This window comes from Poeciliopsis prolifica, unplaced genomic scaffold, assembly GCF_027474105.1.
Source record: "Poeciliopsis prolifica strain line A6 unplaced genomic scaffold, Auburn_PproV2 SCAFFOLD003, whole genome shotgun sequence".
Taxonomy (NCBI): Eukaryota; Metazoa; Chordata; class Actinopteri; order Cyprinodontiformes; family Poeciliidae; genus Poeciliopsis; species Poeciliopsis prolifica.
Window position 1 is genome coordinate 3,385,821 of NW_026562378.1, and position 20,375 is coordinate 3,406,195.

Consider the following 20,375-nt stretch of genomic DNA (forward strand, 5'->3'; position numbering starts at 1 on the left):
TTTTCTAAACTGATGAACTGCAGGAAATGATGAAAACAGTGATGGCTCTGTAACCAGGATTTCTTTTTTCCCCCATTTCCGTTAGATGTATTTGAAAATGAAATCCTCCTCTCCTGAAATTCTGAAGCACAAAACTAAACCAAACAAACGCCATTCGGTCAGTTATGTGTCAGTTATGGTTGGAGGGTCACATGACCAGCCGCACGTCGGCGTCTTGTTAACCAGCTGCTGCTCACCAGACGAGGTGGGAGACGCTGCTGCAGGTTGGCTTCTGGCCGTCTGTAAGTCCGCAGTGCCGTCTTTCACCTCTCGACCTTTAGATGCACAGCTGTGCATCAAAACGTTCTTCTGATCACACGGTTTGACAAGCGGGAGCCGGTGAGCGATTTCAACTTGTGGGGGCCACATGTACATGTATGATTTCTTTTATTTTTTATTTTGATAGACAAAACCCAGGGTTGATCAGTCGGGCCTGTTTTTCCACAGACCAGGCTCCCGTTCCGGATCCCAATCCAGATTCTGGATTCTGAGCGGCTGTTGCCACGGGGACCAGAGTGGCAAGCTCAAATCACACAGCGAATCGAGAAGAAATGCCACGACCTGTAAAAAAAAACATCTTGGATTTCATGAACTATTTCAAACAACTTGTCTGTATATACTGTAAATATCAATAAATTACACTAGTTTTGCACTGTCCTGCTGTCAGTGTGTCTACAAATTACCTCTACTGCAGTCGAACTCAAGAATTAAAGTGACTCATTAGTCACTTTAATATTCATATAAATAACATATGTTACAGCTGGTTTTGCTACAATCAGATGTTTAGAAATCTTAATGCTTGATTCATTAAAAAAATAAATTGGAGCAGATCAGGAAACATCTAATTAATTGGGTTTTGAAGCTAATTCAAATTAAATGATTTCAAATAAATTGTTATGCATAACCGGACTTTAGCATTTGGCAGCAACTGACTGGACAAATGCACTTTAAGCATAAGGGGCTTCATTTAAATAGATGTCCATTTCAGATGTGGCTTCTGCTGATATGGCAAAAGCAGTTTTCATATTTTTTTAAAGAGTCAACAGTTTTTGGTCTTTTTGCTCACTGGTCTGTGTTGGCTCCAGGAACGTTATCAGCTATTGTCGTTCATTGGCCTTCGGAATGAGAAAACTATCAGTTATCGGTTTCCAAAAACAAACCAATGGTGCATCCCTGATTATTTTCTAGGTGCAAAACGCTGGAAAGTACTTGGAGAAATTCAGGAGTAGACAAATTGAGTTATTGCGTATGGTGGCATGAGCGTCAACCAACCATGACACCCGCAAGAGTCCCACATTCCAAAGACGTTGGAAAATGGTCTGCAGATCACAACAGGCATCAACAAACTAAAACTGAACAAGAGTCGGAGCATTAGCGATTCGGCTGTGAAAATGGCCATTTCATAATTTAGAGCAATGACACGGCGAGAGTTGGCCTGATAAATATTTGAGTGCATACTGTAGTTTAGGAAAAAAAATTAAAAATAAGCCCACGTCTGTTATGAATAAATAAGTCCAATCTGAGCTGCTCGACACATCGTTATGCAACAGCTCTGAAAGTCCTCCTTCACAGCAGAGAGAGCGGCTTGACGTGTTCACCGGAGGGAAGCGAGCTCAGGCAGCGTTTTCATCTGATCAGCTTTGTTGTGGTAAAAATCTGCTGTAATTGACGGCGGAGGCATGTTCTCTCTGGCGGATTGGGTTAAAACGAGATGACTGATAGAGACGGGGGGCTGCTGGGGACAAAAAAATCTATCTACCGCCATGACTGAGGGGGATGAAGCTGTCATTTTTGTTCATTTTGCCACTTGCTCTCTCTTTCTCCAGACCCCTTTCGCAAGTCAATTCACACCGGCCTCCAATTCAGCGCTGAAGTCTCGCTCATGTCGGAAGATGCATTTTGAAGCAATGTTTTGGTTGACTAAAACTGCACCAGCAGAGGAACTTCCTTACAGATCTGGATGCAGGGCATCTGCAGGTTACATCGAGTCACATTTAAGACTTTTAAAGGCCTTATTAATGTCAACCTAAGTTAAATTTAAGACAAAATAAAATAGGGGGTGTTTGTAAGATCCTGCTTGCTGGCATTACCCGGCAACAGAAGTGAACCGGTTGCCATGACTAGTGTATTTTAGGCCAATTTTTTATAATAAATTTAAGACATTTTAAGGCCTTAACTTTAGATACATGGATCTACGACTTCCTAAGGACAGAAGTTTAAGTTCTCTCATGATCTTGAAAGCTGTAAGAACAATTCCAGCGCTTTCTGAGAACACGTTTTAACTCGAGTGATTTCTTGCGAGCAGAAATCGGGCAAATTAAAACGAAGTGCAACGTGTGCATAAAACCCCACTAATAGCCCACAGCAAACTGCACCTCCATCACGTTTGTTGCAGCCGTCCACGAGCATCCGATATTATTTTGACGTAATGTTTCATCGCCATTACCAGCCAATAATAACATTCATACAAACCGACTGGTTTTCTGCAGTGGACCTCGATTTGAAGCTACGAGTCTGGAAAAATCCTTTTGGGCCTAATGGCGATCTGCTTTGTTCGTCTTACAATCAGGGACGCTTCATTTAGTAAAACCGTTTCGCATGAGTCACTTTAAAATACTTCACTATGCCACATTACACCTGCCAGTCCCATTGCACCTCAACGGGACTCAGATGAGTTTAGTTTAGATTCACTCTGGTGCGGCTCGCTGTATGTGGCTGAATTTAGGAAACTCTAATGGGTTCAGCAATGACAGACTCCTCTCTCGGTTCCTGTTGCTCACGCTGCATTTTTATCCCCGATGGCAGCTGTCTGACTTTTGAGACTTTCTTAAAAAAAAAAAAAAAAAGAAACAGGATAAAAATGCTGTGCATACATCAACTCAGCAGGAGCAGCACATGACGGGTTTTCCTGCCTAAGACCTCCGAAGCCAACAGTCGCGCATTGTCGACACAAATCCCTGTTTCTGCATGTTTTGCCTTCTGGTTGTCACATTTAGAGAAGATTTGTTATGTAAGCGAAGAGGCTCTGTCTTATTTACTGCAGGGCCACTTCCTGTCTTTTTGTGGTTATGAGTTTAAATACTCAAAAGATCAAACATGCGTTTCCTCAAGGCGTCGATCTTAGCACCACTTCTATTTATTAGCTACAAGATCCTATCACTTCACATTATAGAGTACAGCAACATTTTACCAAACACATGCTGAGAACGCAGAACTTTACATTATTTGTCACTACATGACCACAATTCCTGACCGTCACCAAGTGTCTGCAATGCTAATGAGTGGATGAGGCAGGTTTCCTTTCATGTTGACCTTAAAAAAACAGGAAAGAATTATTTTTGGTCTCCCATAATATGTTTCAATAATTCTAACAGCACATAATGTCTATTTTTACAGAATCTAGTCAGCATCGTAACATTATGACGATGAAATGCTTTATGTGAAAATAAGACAAAATACTGTCGCATACTTTTAGTGTTTGCAGGTTAGATTATTGTGCACAATACTGAATTGAAATAATGTGAACATTTTAATAGTTTATCTGTAATGTAAGGTATTTATGTAGCTCATTTTCCAAAGGCAATTCAAATGCTTCACAAGCTAAAGCATTTTGCTCACATATTCATGACGCGCTTTGATTAAACTAATTTATCTTCAGTGTAATTCCAGTACGGAGAAACTTTATACCAGGTGAATCTCTCTCACTTGAGAATGTGAACCTGTACTGGGCTGATTCTACCTTCAGATAATTGTAACAATCCTCCTGTAGAAGATTCATAAGTTAGAACTTAAAAGTCTGAAACAGGAACAGGTCTGTGAAAACAGCCTGTGTGTTTCACTCAGGAGAGAGATTCATTTGATGTATCAAAGAGTGACGTCATCAAAGAGTGATGTCATCACTGCTGATGTCATTGTTACCAGTGGAACTGAACATTCTACTTTCATTCACATCAAACACGTTTTGAGCATCAGGAAAGTCTGGTTTACATTCAAAATCTATCTGGAGTGTTGGATGCGCTTGATGTGTCAAACGCTCCAAACGGTTCAAATCGCGCCGCGCTAGACGCTCGAAGCGTCTCCATATAGACATTGAATGCAAACCAGACGCACCTGACGCTCAAAACGCATTTGGTGTGAATGCACCTTTATATGTCCAGTGTCACTTTAGGTCAGTGTTTCTCAATCCCAGTCCTCAGCCCCCCCCCCTGCTCTGCATGTTTTAGATGTGTCTCTATTTCAGAACAGCTGATCCAAATGATTGCATGACCTCTTCTGCAGTCATCAAGTACTGCAGAAGCCTGTTAATCACACACAGATTCAATCCAGGTGTTTGGCAGAAGGAGAACACCTAAAACATGCAGGCAGGGGATCCACCTGAGGAGGGCATTGAGAAACACTGCATTAGTTCCATCATATTAGGACCAAATTCTGGTCCTAATATGATGGACTCATTGATTTGGGTCAGGGGTAACGTTTAGAGGTAAGATCCAAATTAAGTTTTAGTCAATGTTAGGGTTAGGAATAGACTAGTATTGGTTAGGGTTAGGGAAAATGTGTGGGTTGGGCAAAATTGCAGCTACTAAAATGAAGGGAAATCAATTCAAAGTTCTAATATGGGTTGAAATAGTTTTGACAAACCTGTTTTATAAATCATTCTATAAATAATCAGTGATGATATGTTTGGTTGTATTTCTGCCAATTGTATAGCTGCAGTAGACTAATAGTCTAATGTGTTGAATGTGCTGAGACACATTCAACACATTCAACACATTGTCTTTTGGTTCTGATTGGTTGTTTCTGGACAGTAGCAGAGCCAGAGAACTTTTCACAGATTCTTTGGATCATATTCTACTGTCAGACACTTTTAACAAATATTCATTCATCCATCATCTAACACACTTATCCTTGCACACACTCATTCACACCTTAAGACAATTTAGAGAGACCAATGAATCATTAATTACTGCAGAGTTTTATCCAAACCTGGGTTTGGATAGTGACCCAGGTTAGTTCCAGCCGGGTGTGGGTCGGCGTAAAGGCCGAGCCGGACATAGCTTACCCTTCCTGCCAATGCCATGAAGGCCCTCCATGCAACCTGTGGAGGTTGGTTGCCTGGACGTCTGTTTTTCCTCGGGCCTCCATGTTTGTGTGGAGGTCTGGCTTTGCGTGAACTCCTCTCTTTGCAACCTGGATGTGGGTCGGTGCAAAGGCTGAGCCAGGCTATGGATGGAGACCCCTGGATGATTCAAGGTCTCTCTTTTCTTGGACTCCTCCAGTTGCAGGGGGGCCTCTGGTTGGGTGGAGATTCTTGGATGATTGTTTTCCATAGCGAGTTTTAACTTCAGTTTCAGGTCTTCAACCTGACCCTGCAACAATTTTACTGTTTCCTCCTGTTCTACAAATTTAGCAGCTTGCTCAGCATGTCTCTTGAGCTGCTCCTCATATTTCAGTCTCACCCTATATTCTTCAACCATTACTTCTATCAGTCCTTTGTTGTGGGAGGCGTGTTTTACAGCCTCCCTCTTGAAGTAATCCAGTTGTTGAAGAAGGTTCTTATCAGCTGTAACTTTGGAAGAGCCTCCTGAAGTTTCTGGCACGTTTCTGTCATGATCTCGTTTGACTTGCTGGTGACGTTCTTTTTCTAACATGCTCTGCAGTCTTTGAATCTCCTGCTGCTGTGATTTCACTTCAGCCTCACATGCAATCCTTCGGTCTCGTTCTTCTTGGAGGTCGAAGGTCTTACTCTGTAACTCCTTTTTAAGATCGTCAACCTGCTTTGTCAGATCAGTGACGTGTTGGCTTGTCTTGTCCACACTTCCACTGAGGGGGTGATCTCAAAGCCAGCAGACCGAGTTGTTTTCTGCTCGACTTCTGAAGATGTTGGATTCTCAAAGTGGCCGGAAGGACTTGATTCCCCCTGGATCTTGATGGTACATCTTCCGGCTCAATGGGGCTGTTGCTGTCTTCCTCAAAAGGGAAAACGACAGCGTCGTAGTCGACTTGGACGTTAAGGTCCATTATGTCGACCCATGAAAGCTTGGCTGGAAAAGCTTCATGGTTACATGCAATCTGTTGTTGCTTCATGTCGATGAAAGGCGTGCAATATCTACAGTAGATATCCCGCTTGTTTCAATGACTTTCGAACGTGCTGTGTAGAGTGATCTGCTGCAGTAGAACTGTGGAACAGGTCTGACAAAACTCTCTCTGTGAGCTACATTCAAGAAAGAGATTCCTTTGTGGCATCATAGAGTTATGACATCACTGCTAATGTGATGATACCACTGGAAAAAACATTCTTTTCCTATCGGAGTTGATAAGCAACCAGTCCTAAAGTACTGCCATCTGCTGGCCTCGCTTGGAAGTGCACTTCTATATAAAATTACTGTGATGCTTATCATCTATTTAAAAAAGGCTGAACAATTCTGATGCTTTTCTTAGAATTCTAAAATATATTTTGTTTTTCTCCACAGTAACCGTAATACTCTTTTGCACCAGCAAAGACAATCAGATTTCTATATATTGATCATCTAGTGGTGGCAAAAGCAACAACAACAAAAAAGCTGGTGTGCTCTAGACTTAATGTGGAGAAGAGTGATATAATCTTGTAAAATTCAAGTCTCTCTTAAGGATGACCCATCGCCCATGTAGTGTGTAGTTACAGAGATTTCCAGAGGATGAAAGCAAAAGCAGCTCCATCATATTCTGATCTTAATATGACACATATGAACGATCACAAAGACACAAGTGTTTTGTTTCGCACCATTTGTTTCCCCATTATTTGTTGGGAACTTTTATATTGTACAATGACGATCCAGAGTGAGCCCTGCAAATTCATACATATACAACACTTTGCTTCCTCTTTATCGTACATGAAGAGTTCATCTGTAGTGCACACCACTAACTTTACTCCTGTTCTTTCTGGTTTGTTCCTCCGTGTTAACGAAGCTACCAATTACCAAATATTCTCCAAAACCTCTTCGCCAGTTTCCTCCAGAACTTCCAGTTGCCTAAAAGCAGCACAGAATAAATCAAAAACAGAAAGTGCGCCGCCTGCTAGTCGGAGATTCACCTACAGTTTGCTCCTTATGAACTTCCCTTTTTTCTGTCTGCGTCCCTAAGTGGACAGCTGCAGTCAGATGAATCTGCTGTACGCCTGGGAGAGACGTCTGGACGTTATCGCCTGCTGACAAAGTGCTAAATCATGTCTTGTTCTGGGAGGCTGGACTCTGACCTTGGGAGGCATCTCGCATCAGCTGATTGATGGCAGATGGACAGCGAGGCACGTTGAAGACAGAGTGATCGATTGGGTTTGGACTCACTCAGCTCTTTCTGATCCCTGGCCTGGACCCGGCTCAACTAATCCGACACAGTATACGTTTTACCACCGTTTCGCTACGCTGAGTCATGTTGTTAAGTTGTGTCCTCACTGCATGATTTGGCATTTGAGCTTTTTATTCACTCAGGGAAAATGATTGCTTAGTTGTAGATCACTGCAGCTTGAGCATATCAGAAGAGTTTCTATTTCACAATGTGATTTAAACTGTGTAAAAAATAAAAAAATAAATGTTTTGGCCCACAATCTGCCATGAATGACATATTGACATCAAATTGAAGGTCCAACATTTGCTGAAGTTCCAAACTTGACAGTTAAAAAAAAATCAACATTTTGATTAATATGATAATATCTATTTAAACAAAGTGTCTACAACTGTCATTATTAAAAAAAGAAAACAGGCACAACAAAACTTTCCAGCAGCATGCTGCATAAGTTTGTGTTTTCTTTGGGATGGTGCTGACACCTCCTGGACACAGAGAAAACTGTATGAGTTTGATTTTGAGGTGTAAAAATCAATGTCCAGTCAAAGACCTTTCTATAAGACATGCTGCATTAGTCCTTACTTGGTCCACATATTATTATGCATTTAAATAGTATTTTCAAGTTATAACATTAACGGAGATAGTGGATTTTTTATTATTATTATTAATATTCATTATTATTATTGTTGCACAATTATTGCAATTGTCATACTCTTCCTCAAGAGGGCGCTCTTCTTCTTGAAACCCAGCACTTCTCCATGGCTGTGTTGACGTGATCCCGAACAGTTGATGACTCTGTGTAGAAAAAACTGCATTTAGTTACATTTTTTAAAGGTTTCCATACATGTTTCACAGTAATGAGTCAAATACAGAATATATTTTTAAGCTATTCTGCAGTTAATTGTTTTTTTTTTTTCCAGCTATGAAGTCAGATAGATGTTAAAATTTGACTCTGTAATCCAGACTGAGCAGTGTTTCTCGAGCAGATTGGTTTCTATCCTGGTTATGCAGGATGTGGTTTGTGCAGTTTAGCAGCTTTGTTCACAACTCAACACAACCAAGACAATAAATGCTGAAAGAACTGTGCTGCTGAGGACACAAGACGCAGCTTTTCCTGTGATGTTTTAATTTGCTCTTTGTTCGAGTTAATGTTGTCATATTTTCAGGTTAATGACTCTGCAGTTACCGCAGGAGCTGGTTTCGAATCACTTAGCAAGCGGAAGGTGTGTGTGGTTTAGTCTGTGATGTTCTTCACGGGCCAGCATCTTCTTTTGGTTTAGTTGCCCGGCAACAGATGTCAGTGTGATTGTCCAAAACGGACGTTTAACCGTAGTTTAATGCATTTACGTGGTTTTAGGGAGTTCATGTTCTTTTATCTGAATTTCATTCGACTCACTCAGTTTCTGTTCTACGAGTTTGATGATAAATCCAAGCAATCAGAATGTGAAGCCAATACTACGGATAAATGCATGTGGAATAACAGAAAATGTAAATGTTCCCATATTTCTTTCGAGGGTGTCTTCTAGAAATGATCTTTGTCTGTGCCGTCTGGAGAGATGAATGTGAGCAGAAATAATACAGACATAGAAAAAAGAACCCAGATCACTCTTTGGCTCATTTTTTAGAATAAGGTGTACTCTTTTAGAGCCTTCAATGATACTTTTACCAGACATGAATTTCTTACAATCAGCATCAGACAAAGACTGAAATGTGACTTTCCCAGTCAGGTGGAAGCAGCTTCATTCATTGTGGTTCAGAGGCTCCGCAACAAAAACCTTTTGTCCTGACGAGCAGCAGGAAAAGAGAAATCATGTCAGTCTGGGTCATGAATTAACCTGCACGATGTCCTTCTTTCAGCCATTAAAGGGCTATTCCACGCCTGTACCGCCTGTCCGTGCAGGAGGCAGAGCAGAAAACGCAAAGGTTGCGTTTAATCAAGCAACAAAAGAGCTGCCAGTTGCCTCTTTATGATTCTCAGTTTCCAGGCTGTTTACTATGAAGATAATTATTTGATTAACACACTCGCCGGGAGAGAAACAGCAGCTTACTTCAGCAATCATTTACCTCCAGGTTTATTTTCAAAGCAGAAGGAAGGTCAGATGTGATCACTGATTAACCTCTGACCTTTTGATGACTATGTTAGGATGTTTAAACAAAACAAAAAAAAGATCAGTGTAGTTGTAAATTCCCAGCGCGGTAAATATCTCTGAACGGTTCTGTTGCTAACAGCGACACAAATTATTAGGTGCTTAACGATTCGATTCGATTTGGGGGGTTTTTCGGTTCGCGATTCAAATCAGCAGCGATTTTTAATTCAGAAACCAAGTTTTCTTTTCAAATGGTCTGGAAGTTGTGTTTAAATTGCGATTGCGATGTGAGAAGACAATATTGTGATGAAATAGAAGATTTATTTATATTTATTTATACTGAAACAAAAATAAGGTTTGTGCACAAATTTAAACTGTTACTTAAATTATCAGCTTAGCTGCATGGCTCCTTCTTAAATGAAAAAAAAACATCATTATTATTTGAAATATAACATTACAGGAGAAATGAAGCAGACTGTAATCAATTTTTGAGCTTGTTTTCCCCAGAAAGAAAATCGGAATAAAAGATTAAATTGATTCACACCTGAAATCATAATCAGTAAATCCTTATCTTATTACATTTTATTCATTTTTTTATTGTCTCTTTTCTTAATCAAACTGTTTTATTGTTGCTTTATTGTGAAACAAGCAGCAAAGAAAACGATTTGTCTTTTTTTTTTTGTTTTGTGACAAATGGAGTCCAGAAGCCCTGCGGTGACACAAAATAACTCAATTTTCACAGATGATGTTGATCCAAGTCCAGTTCAGAGAAGCGCTGGCGAATTCTCCAGAGGAAGCGAAATTCTCATCTTGTCATTGATGAACGACAGACCTGACCGACGAAGCAAAATGTGGATGATTCTCCGTCCCATTTCATCCTAAAGGACAGAACCGTGTCGATATGGTCATGTTTGAATCTGGGATCAAGCACCTAAACGCCGCCGGGGCTTTAAAGCAGGTAATTCCCCCAGACTCTGGCTTGCAGCTCGCCTCAGTTCTTTCATCCAAGGCTGTTGGAAACAATCTGTGGCAACTGTCTTCAGACCAATTTCAACTGTGACATTCATCAACTCCTACGCTTCCGAGACGACTTGGCGGCAAAGAATTACGGGCCTGAAAGCAAAGTGTCGCCTTCAAATGCTTCTCATCGATCCACCGAGTTCATCTCGGCTGGTTTCTATGCTCCTCGTGTGTGTCTGCAGACAGCAGGACAAAATGACGGCTTCATTAGTCAAGATGAGTCTTTTCTTAATTCCTCTGTGGCTATACATAATCCCCCCATCAAAATTTTTCATGTGTGTCACAAACGACTGTACGAGCAAGGCAGTAAGAAATTGGCAATAAAGGCCAATTTCTTCTCTTGAAAATGACGGGGTGTTATTGACATGAAGTCGGTAAGTGAGGGCAAAAAGGACGAAACATCAGAAATAGGAGCGCTGTATCATATGTCGCGTGTCAGCAGGCTTCGTTTGGCTTCAAATAACTATTAATAAATAATTAGGCTTTTGTTGACAAAAAATCGTAACTTAGAGCAAAATGACCAAACCGGGGCACCACCTGATTGTCAGGAAATCATTTTCACTCTTACGAATGCAGTATTAAATACCGACTTATAAATAAATATGTTAAGCACTGATGTCCTTGAGAAGCAAAGCTTTTCAAACATGTGGAATGAACAACTTCTCTCCGAAATATAGGAGTTTGTTAACAAAAATGATGAAATCATCCAGGTAAGATACTTTAATCGACAAAGTATTATCTTTTCCTCACTTTACTTTATGTAAAACACTCCACTATACATTCACCCCAATATATGGTTGTATTAATCTATCATGTAATATCTTCTATGAAGTTATTTGTATTATTGTTGTTAAGTTAATTAGGCCTTTACCGCAGTGCAATCGGAACATGCCTGTTACTTATTTTGTGTTTTGTTTTGTTTGTTACCATTTAAACGCTGATTAAAGCTGCTCTAACATAAAAAGCAGTGGCACACATCAGGTGCTTTGTGGAACTCCACAATTAACTGGGATTTGAGAAAAATGAATTCTTTGCTGTTGTTTCACTTCTCATTGACGCCGCACGGCAAACGGTCGCCGTGCGGCTCCTTTAATCAGACAAACATGCCCTCGTCTCAGCGACAGATTCCTGCTTTTAGTTACAGAAAATGGAGATCTGTCATCTGAGACTGGAAGAATATTCCTAGTTAATTTCTGCTCTGATTGGGTCAAAGGTCAGAAGCCAGATTGTCATTTTGTAAATAGCCTCCCTCTGATGAGGTCCAACTTTTGGGTGTCGAGTCAGGATCGTTGGACAGGTTTTGAAAAGTCCCTCTGAGTTTAATTGTGTGTTAAAGAGTCGAATCAAACCCTGTTTACGATCAGCTGTTTGGCCACCTGTCATCCACCATCCGAGCAGCTCGACTCCACTTTGACATGGGATCCATTAAGCTCTGGGCGCTTTGCCTGGAGGGAACACGGCGCTTTGGACAGAAAGTCCCTCGTGTGGTCGATGTTTACGTGGGAGGCAGGTGGAGACTCATCCATGCCAAATGTCAAATACCTGACAGAAGCTCAGTCAGGATGAGGAGATGTGACACAATGGTACGTTGAGTTTCCCCCGAAATGTGTTGCAACCTCCAAAGACCCACTGCCGTCAAAAAAACATAGGTTTCCATTCTGTTTCAGATTAAATGTTTCAGATTGTTGAAGAACAAAATAATGAAGCGATTCCATCATTAGGGACTGAAACCATGATATATTTGACAATATACTGGAGAAATCGTGTTTGTTCCTCCCCGCCCATCCAATCACTTTCATGTATTAAAGTATTCAATGTCAGTCCAGAAATGAATCTCAAACATATTGACAACTCAAGTCCGCTGAAGTACTGAAACTTCACCGTCATGTTAACATGAATATTTTACAAAATTGAAAGACAGACATAATTTAGGATATAAAATCAGAAACCTGTCACTCAAGCCACCATTAAATATGTGAAATCCTGTCAGTTTGTCACTCAGCTGTCACTAAATTATTGATATGCTGCCCTCACGTCCTTGTGTATGCACTGCTCTGATTGATCCATCTGGCGTTTGCAGACATGTCCAGGTCCTGCCGCTGCACTTTCCCTGCTGTTCATTCGTTTTCAGCATCTTGTGTCTCTGTCCAGGTGGCCTCCATCAGATCTCGCTCTGCAGCTGTCGTGTCAGGTGTTGAAACGTCGCTGGTCTGTCGGCGTCCGCAGTGCAATATGTGTTTGTTTTTTTTCCAGGGTTGCTGTTGTTATGTTTCAGGTCAAGTGGTGAACTTTCACTCCACCCGTCACATAGATTGACGTAAACATTGTGTGAGCGACGCCCTGACGTCATGTTCCGGCTCTCGCTGGTAACATGAATGACGGTGTTTATTCTGTTTGTGAGAGGAAAACCCAGAACACAAAGTTTTGCACTGATCTGTTCATGTGAACTACAGAAAATACAAAATATAGAAAATCTATAACAACAATAAAAATATGTTGGACTAATGGTTGAGTCAGATATACTGAACAGGTTCTCCCACACACTGACAAATTAGCGAACCTGTGCAGCAGCGTCAGGAGTCTGAAAGGTAGACTGTTAATTATATTATATAACACGAGGTGTGATCTGCTCCTATGGAAAGCAGGCATAATATCTTCAATTGATTATTTTATTTTTTGGAGTGACGCAGTTTTAGAGTGTGAATTTCAAAAGCATCAGCTGGGTGCAAAAAAAAAAAAGAGTTAAATGTTTCTGATGATTTTTTTGTGTGTGAAGTGGTTTAGGTTACACTGAAGCTGAAATTAGCTTGTTTTTTAAGCTTGTTAACTACATCTGCAGTAGTAGCTTATTTTACTCAGACATGTTAGCACCTAACCTAACAAGCAAACAGAAATTACTTAATATTTTTTATAAAATAAAAAAAAAAAAGCAGAAAGAATGAAACTTGTTCCAGGGGAAGTATTATGTAAAATTGACTTTTTTAAGCTTTACGTCATGTCATGGAGTGTTGTCTTTTATCTTTCATGTATCTTTGAGAAGTCCTTTAATCTTCCACGGCAACCAAAATCTTGTTACCAAACCTCCTCAAAAAACTCCTTCAGACTAGCCAGCAGCATTTAGCAAACGCCTGGTGAACGGCACATCTGCTGAGATCAATATACGAGCTGCTTGTCAGTCACACAGTGGTAAAAAAACAAACAAAAAAAAAAACGTTAATACAGGCGTCATGTTGTGATGACTTCCTGAAGGTGGAGATTCAGAAAGAGAAGGAGTTCTTAAAGAGACAGAGGCCCAATTTCTAGGCATTAAATTACAAAGACAAACTTCTTTTAAGTCATATTTGATATACGTAGCATTTATATAACAGCTGAAGGTCACATAGTTACTTGGTTGTGCTATAAAGTGATACATTGTGGCAATACTGGTCCTTTGAATATAAATAAAACATCACAAAAAACAAAACAATACTTCAGACAGACATTTTCCCATATAGACATAGATGGATACATCGATATAGACACCATGAAAAATGACCATAACACTGACGTTTCTTAAATACCCCACAATCCTTTGCTTGACTTATTTTTCTTTCCATCACATGATGTTATTTTCCACTATATGACCGCCGGCTCTCTCATGCTGCTTCATTGAGGCTCATTCTGTTGAATGTCTGACCATTGCTTGGCAACAGAAGACATGTTTCACACTGAAATGGTCTGGATGCGCTGCTGCAGATGTAAAAAGCATTTTTTTTTTTCAAATGTTGTTGCAGGGAAAATCATACATTTGGTGTGAGTTGATATGTGTATGAATAAACATAACTTTTTGTTTTCACATTTTCCTTTCTCTGTTTTCTTCCTTTGTCCAAACCTCTTTATCTTTGCAGCCTTACCGGACAAGAGGGGGCTTTTTTTCAAGTAAAAAAAAAAAAAAACAGAGTCCAGGGAAGAAAGAAAAAACAAAAAAAAGGTCAAATTCAGTTCATAGATGAATATTGGAGTGATTCAGAGGTCATCACGATGTCTGTCCTGATGGATATGCCGTGGCACAGCTCAGGTTCTTCCTAAATTTATCTCTAAATGGGGTTCATCGTCCCTCCGCTGCTCTCTGACTGATCAGGCATTTTGTTTTACGTCCTGCCAAGATAATTCGTCCGTCTGCTCACCTCGGAACAGACCGGCACAGTCTGGGCTCCTTAAAAGCTCGCTGAATCAAAAACACGTAACAGATGTGTTATAAAATATATTCTTTGATCTTATTAAAAAATATATCTATGTCTGAAATTCTCTTTTAATATAAAAGTGTTATGCTCTGTCTTGTTTATTTCATGCTTTTTAAATTAATTATTATTTAGTTTATGGAATGAATTCCAAAATGGGCAACAAGTCTGACGAGGATAAAACATCGCTGACGCTACACTTTGGGTTTAGCCTAAATTTAATTTAGTTAGCTTTAGTGCTAATTCAAAGCTTCTTGTCGCTACAGCAACGATCACCCACTCGATCAACTCTGTCTCTCTGCCTCTCAGCTCGAGTCAAAGTCAAGCCAAATCAAACGCATCCATATAGCATAGTAACACTATGAAGTTGGGCGTCTGTCTCTTTAAAAACTCCTGCTCTTTTTGAAACTCCGCCTTCAGAAAGTCATCACAGAGGCACAGTTCAAACAGGTGTTTGCTAATTGCCGCTGGCTAGTCTGAAGGAGCTGAGTGAAACTGCAAACAGCAGCTGTGAGGAGGAGTTTTGTCCTCGAAGGCGGGGCTTGGTCCATCCAGGCGTTTTACTCAGCTGAATGGTTGCCACGGGAGATTAAAGGATTTCTCAAACATGCATGAAGAATCAAAGCAACACTCCAAGTATGTTTTTGATGAGGTAATAGCATTATAACATGATGTAAAGCTCCAAAAAGTCACGTAATACTGCCCCTTTAAGACATCGCCCAGGAAGCTGGAGCTCGGGCACATATCTGTATCCAAACGAGCAATGATCCGAAGCATGACACAAAATTAGCAACAGGTCGACTTCGGGACACGAAGTCGCACAGACCCGGCTCGGTCAGACCGGATCAATCAGGAGGGATTTCGACTCGGCTATAGTCAGTGTATTCCTGCTTCGCTCCATGGAAACCGCTGCACCCACAACTGCATCTGATCCACAGGAAGCTCAGATTTCCCTAAAATTCCTGAATAACTTCATTCAGCAGGTTTGTAAAGTCCAGGTTGCCCAAAAACTGATTCTCTGCTGAAATGATGAATTTTAATGGCTGAACTTTGTGTTACAAACCAATTATGCTAATTTTATGTTTCACAAAGGTCCCTAAAAGTGTGATAAAGAAAGGTCTTATTCAAATGGTAAAATTTCTATTTTCTTTTGTTTTTTTCTTTTAAATCTAATTTAAATCAGCTGCCTGAAAAGGATGCGTAATTCACTTCCCAAATGCCAGTTGTTGCAATTGTCCGTAGTCCATTAAGAGTTAAGAGAAACAATAATAATAATAGTTTGAATTTGAATAACACTGGTGATGTACCTGTCGCAACACAACCGCGCTGTCACATTCTGATCAGAGATCATTATTTGGGACTTTTATATAGCAGCACAAGTTGCTATGTAACACAAGCTGAACGATATGATTTGTATTTTTCTCACCTGACTTTCCTGTCTGGGCAGCAGGGTGTCAGAGCCGCCCCTCATCAGGGCCTAATGGCTGGTCTGATGAATGGAAGCGTTCCTTAATATCACGGCTATTTTTAGGATCACCAGTTGTCACGAACTGAGAGCCCGGCTTCGTTTCAATGAGGCTGCGGAGCCACACAGAAATAAACCTGCTTTCCATTTTTTGACTTTGCGTTTTTTGTGTGTGTTAATCTTTTGGCTGCCTGTGTAAAGTTATTTTGTGAAATCGACTTTTTTGAGCTCTGCATCATGTTGTGATGTTATTCTTTCATCACAACTGGAGTGTTGCCTTGGTTCCTTGATGCATTTTTGAGAAATCCTTTAACATCAAGTTGCCTCTATTCAGCTGCTCAAAAACGCCTGGGTGGACCTAGCTCCGCCTCCGAGGGTTAGCTCCTCCTCTGAAATGCAGTTGTCAAGCTTCAAAGCTTCAGGCTCACACAGAATTACTCCCCCCTTCTCCTTCAGACTAGCCTGCAGCAATTAGCAAACCCCTGGTGGAACTGTGCATCAGCTATAAGGATGTTGTTAAAAGGTTAATGGCAAAGCGATTTTGTGGTGACTTCCTGAAGGTGAAGAGCAGGAGATTCTTACAGCTAAAATATTCAATCACACAGAACCCCATCTTAAAATATCCCCAAAGAAAACTAAAGCAGAAATATGATGAAGTTGTGGTGTTTCGGCATCGAGGAAGAGAACTGAGAAAGAAAACTTATTTAAAAGCTGCATGGGATTTAATTCCAGCCATGCTGATAAGAGTTTAACTCATTTAGGACGAGGTATGTGGCAAAAAGAATCTACCTCTCTTGGAGTTGCTTCATTTATACGATTAAAATAGAACCAGCCTGAGATAGCAGCACACCGTTAGTGCAGGGTGAGGCAGGAACAGAGCCGACATGAAGAATGAAACGGCACGGGGAATAAGATGGAGAATCGGCCAACGAACGAAGGAACCCCCAGCAATATCAGAGTGGAGTTGGAAAACAGCAGATGCAACCCAGGCGGGTAAATTGGCAATTTATTTATAAAAGCAAGTAGAGAGCAACCAGAAATGAGAAGGTTTGCTGAAAACAGCAACAACAACAAAATAAAACAAGAAACAAGGCCAAAGATGAAAATACGGTGAGAGCAAATTATACACCTTTCAGTTTTCAGCCAGAAATCTAAAAGCCTGTTGGCTGCATAAAGAAGATTTTCTGAACACTCACTGAACATTCCCTGAATATTCTCTGAATATTCTTTGAATATTGCTTATGGCTATGGCAGAAAACACTCATTTAAATTTAAAACTGTTGAGTCACAATAAAAAAATCTAATGAAAAAAACTGGGAATGTCCTGATCTGGTGTGTGTGTGTGTGTGTGTGTGTGTGTGTGTGTGTGTGTGTGTGTGTGTGTGTGTGTGTGTGTGTGTGTGTGTGTGTGTGTGTGCGTGCGTGCGTGTGTGTACGTGTGTGTGTGTGTGTGTGTGAGTCTTTGACTCTTTGCCAGTCTAATTTTCCCATCAACATCCAGATGCAGCAGAAACCTGGTCTCAGAAAACGCTTCTGTTATTGAACTTAACCGCGTAAATATTGTCAGAAAAGCCACTGTGTCCTTTGGATGAGTCTGCATTTGGAACAGGAACATGTCTTTTAATCCCAATCTTCCATTCACTTCATGTAAATTAAATTACTTAAATCATCTACAGATTATTCTCTAGTACTTTTTCAATCTTTACATATTTCTTTTGGTTTGCGTTTTGGTCTTGATTTAGTATTTCAGCGGCAATGACTTGGCGTTTGATTGGTTATTAAGCTTCTTTTGATCAAGTCACAATATGTTGACTTTCATCCTACGCCATGATGTCAAACAGTTTCTATTTGTGTGACTCTGGCAGAAATCAAGCCTGGATGTGTTTTGTGAAACTGAACAAAAAAAGAAATCATGGTTCACTCATTATGTAATAATTAGGGTACTTGTAATTTCTCCAAGAGCAAGGTTGGTTGCTTGCATTTCTTAGAAATGAAACCATGGTTCTGTTATTTTTGTTTGATTAAGCGTTTTGTTTAAGGATTTGGAAAAATTCAGTGTCAAAAAGGCAAAAACAAGAGGAAATCCTCATGGATATGAATTAGTCTTGCTTGCCTTGTTAAGGTCCCGATCTGACTGGGCCCCATGCTGCACCCACAACCGGGCAGCAGAGACACAGCAAAGATCATTTATTCTCCGATTGCAGATCTCCCACCTCCTCAAAAAAACACCGACTACACTTTTTCTTTTTCTGAAGGAACTGAATAAAATTTCCATTTCCAACGACAAAATTTAATAGAGCTGAGGTCAAGAGTGCGCTGACAGTTCAGCCTCATACTGCAGCTGTGTGCACATCAGGGGACCAGTGGGGGGTCACGGCTGTCTCCCAGGAGCTAAAATCTGAAAATACTTGACATGCGCTCTAAAAATGCTCATAGCAACTTCTTTTTATAGTTCAAACACGAAATATAGCTTAATACACAGGATGGAAACATTCTTAACACTACTGCAGAAGCTAGCAACTGGAGGCTGTCTGGGGCTCAGCCAATCAGCATCAAGGAAAATAAATGGCGGCCCTGGATAAGTGGCGTGGCAAACAAGTAGCTGTTTCAGCTTGAAGTTTCTATAAAATATCATGATGGAATTATAGGTGGATTTTCCATCCATCTCTAAGAAAATCACCAAAGAATCCTCAGACCACTTCAAGAAACTTTAAGATGAGCAGCCAGCCCGCTGCGAAGATTCTGCATTTTATTCTGCTGCAATTATGCAAGATGTTTTCATCGATTTTTCACCGCTTGATCGTTTTTTTAAGAACTGTTGCCCGATTTTGTCATAAGTTGTCACTTACACAGTGGCAAGAAAATCATTTCATCTGGTTCACTTTCAGTCACAAAAGCTGCTTCTTCTCTGTACGTGTTCTGCACACAAACCAGAAGGAGGAACAAGTGGCAGAGGGAGCTCAGCAGTTAGACAACTGGTGCTATTGAGCTGAAGCTCTGTTTGTGTCTCAGAAGATCTTCTTTTTTTCTCTTTTTTTTCCTCTTTTTTTTCTCTTTACTTGCTGAGGTGAGGAGGTGGAGACCAAGTTATCTCCCCCTGCAGCTGCTGGTTGCAGCCGCTTTGTTGTTAAATTGGGGGTCGGTGCTTGCAAGTCCTAATGGGTTTTTTTTGTTTGTTTGTTTTTTTGTTAATTTTTCTTTTGGTCGGCATTTGACTTTCTACTATTAATTATGTTTTATTATATTTTAAAACTTAAAGATATAGGAAGTACAGCACTGATGAATGATGCAGTTGGGGTATTTTCAGTGAATATCCAGCATGGCTAACGTCTGGGTCAGTACATTAAACCACAATATCACCAATTCACAACGTTTTGTGATGATACATAGAATTTCTTTTTATAACACAGTATCTGCATTTGAAAATAAATTGGGTTGTTTTTGATATTTCAGTAACTTTGTCTCATCAGCAGAGATTTCTCCAGTTGGCTTTAACATGATGCGTGAAGTTTGGGATGACTAGAATTTTCTCCATTCCCTGTAAGGTTTGCATGCATCTAAATGTGAGTAATTCAAATCTGGAACAAACTTCAAGAAAACCACAAAACGGCCAAACCATCGAGCTCCTGTGAATCGAGGCTACAAACCCGTCTGTTCAGCGTGTTGATGACCTTTATTGAGGCGTGTGACTTTGAGTTGTTTTAGTACAGCTGCTTATCTTAAGTGTGTGCTGCCAGTTGCCAGTCAGTTTGCTGCTGATAAAAATGAAATAGTTTCCAATCAAACAGGGATCTGGCAACATGCATAAGATATTATTTTTACAGCGTGAACATATAAATGCAGATGCGTTCAGCAGGAGTTTGGCGTCATTTCTGTGTTTCTGCTAAGTTTTCAGATTTCCCAACAACAGTGGCAGGAGAGGTTCCTGTGGGATGATATTTACTTCCTGCTCCAGTTGTCAACTTTATTGATGCTCCACCAGAACTTGTTTTATTACAGTGCAAAATAACAAAATGTCATCAAAGTGTACACGTTAAATACGACAAACCAACTTACAAGCAACATTTCAGCAAGATGTGGAAGCTTGTTTAAATAATTTCTTAATATTGATGGAAAGGTTCTGGTTCCACTGGCAGATTGTGCTACTAACAGGGGACTTACACTTTTTTTTTAATCAATATTCAGGAATTATTGACTTAAAACAAGCGCCTAAATCATGCTGCAAAG

The 20,375-nt window shown here is 40.3% G+C and overlaps 1 protein-coding gene across 1 annotated transcript in view; it reads left to right on the forward strand.

Annotated features, from left to right (window-relative positions):
- Positions 1–4,412: 4,412 nt before the first annotated feature.
- Positions 4,413–20,375, forward strand: part of si:dkey-245f22.3 (uncharacterized protein LOC492819 homolog) — a 351,352-nt gene continuing 335,389 nt past the window's right edge. Inside the window, exon 1 of the mRNA XM_055025219.1 lies at positions 4,413–4,519. The gene's annotated coding sequence lies outside the window, so the exon portion shown is untranslated. The remainder of the gene's footprint in view (positions 4,520–20,375) is intronic.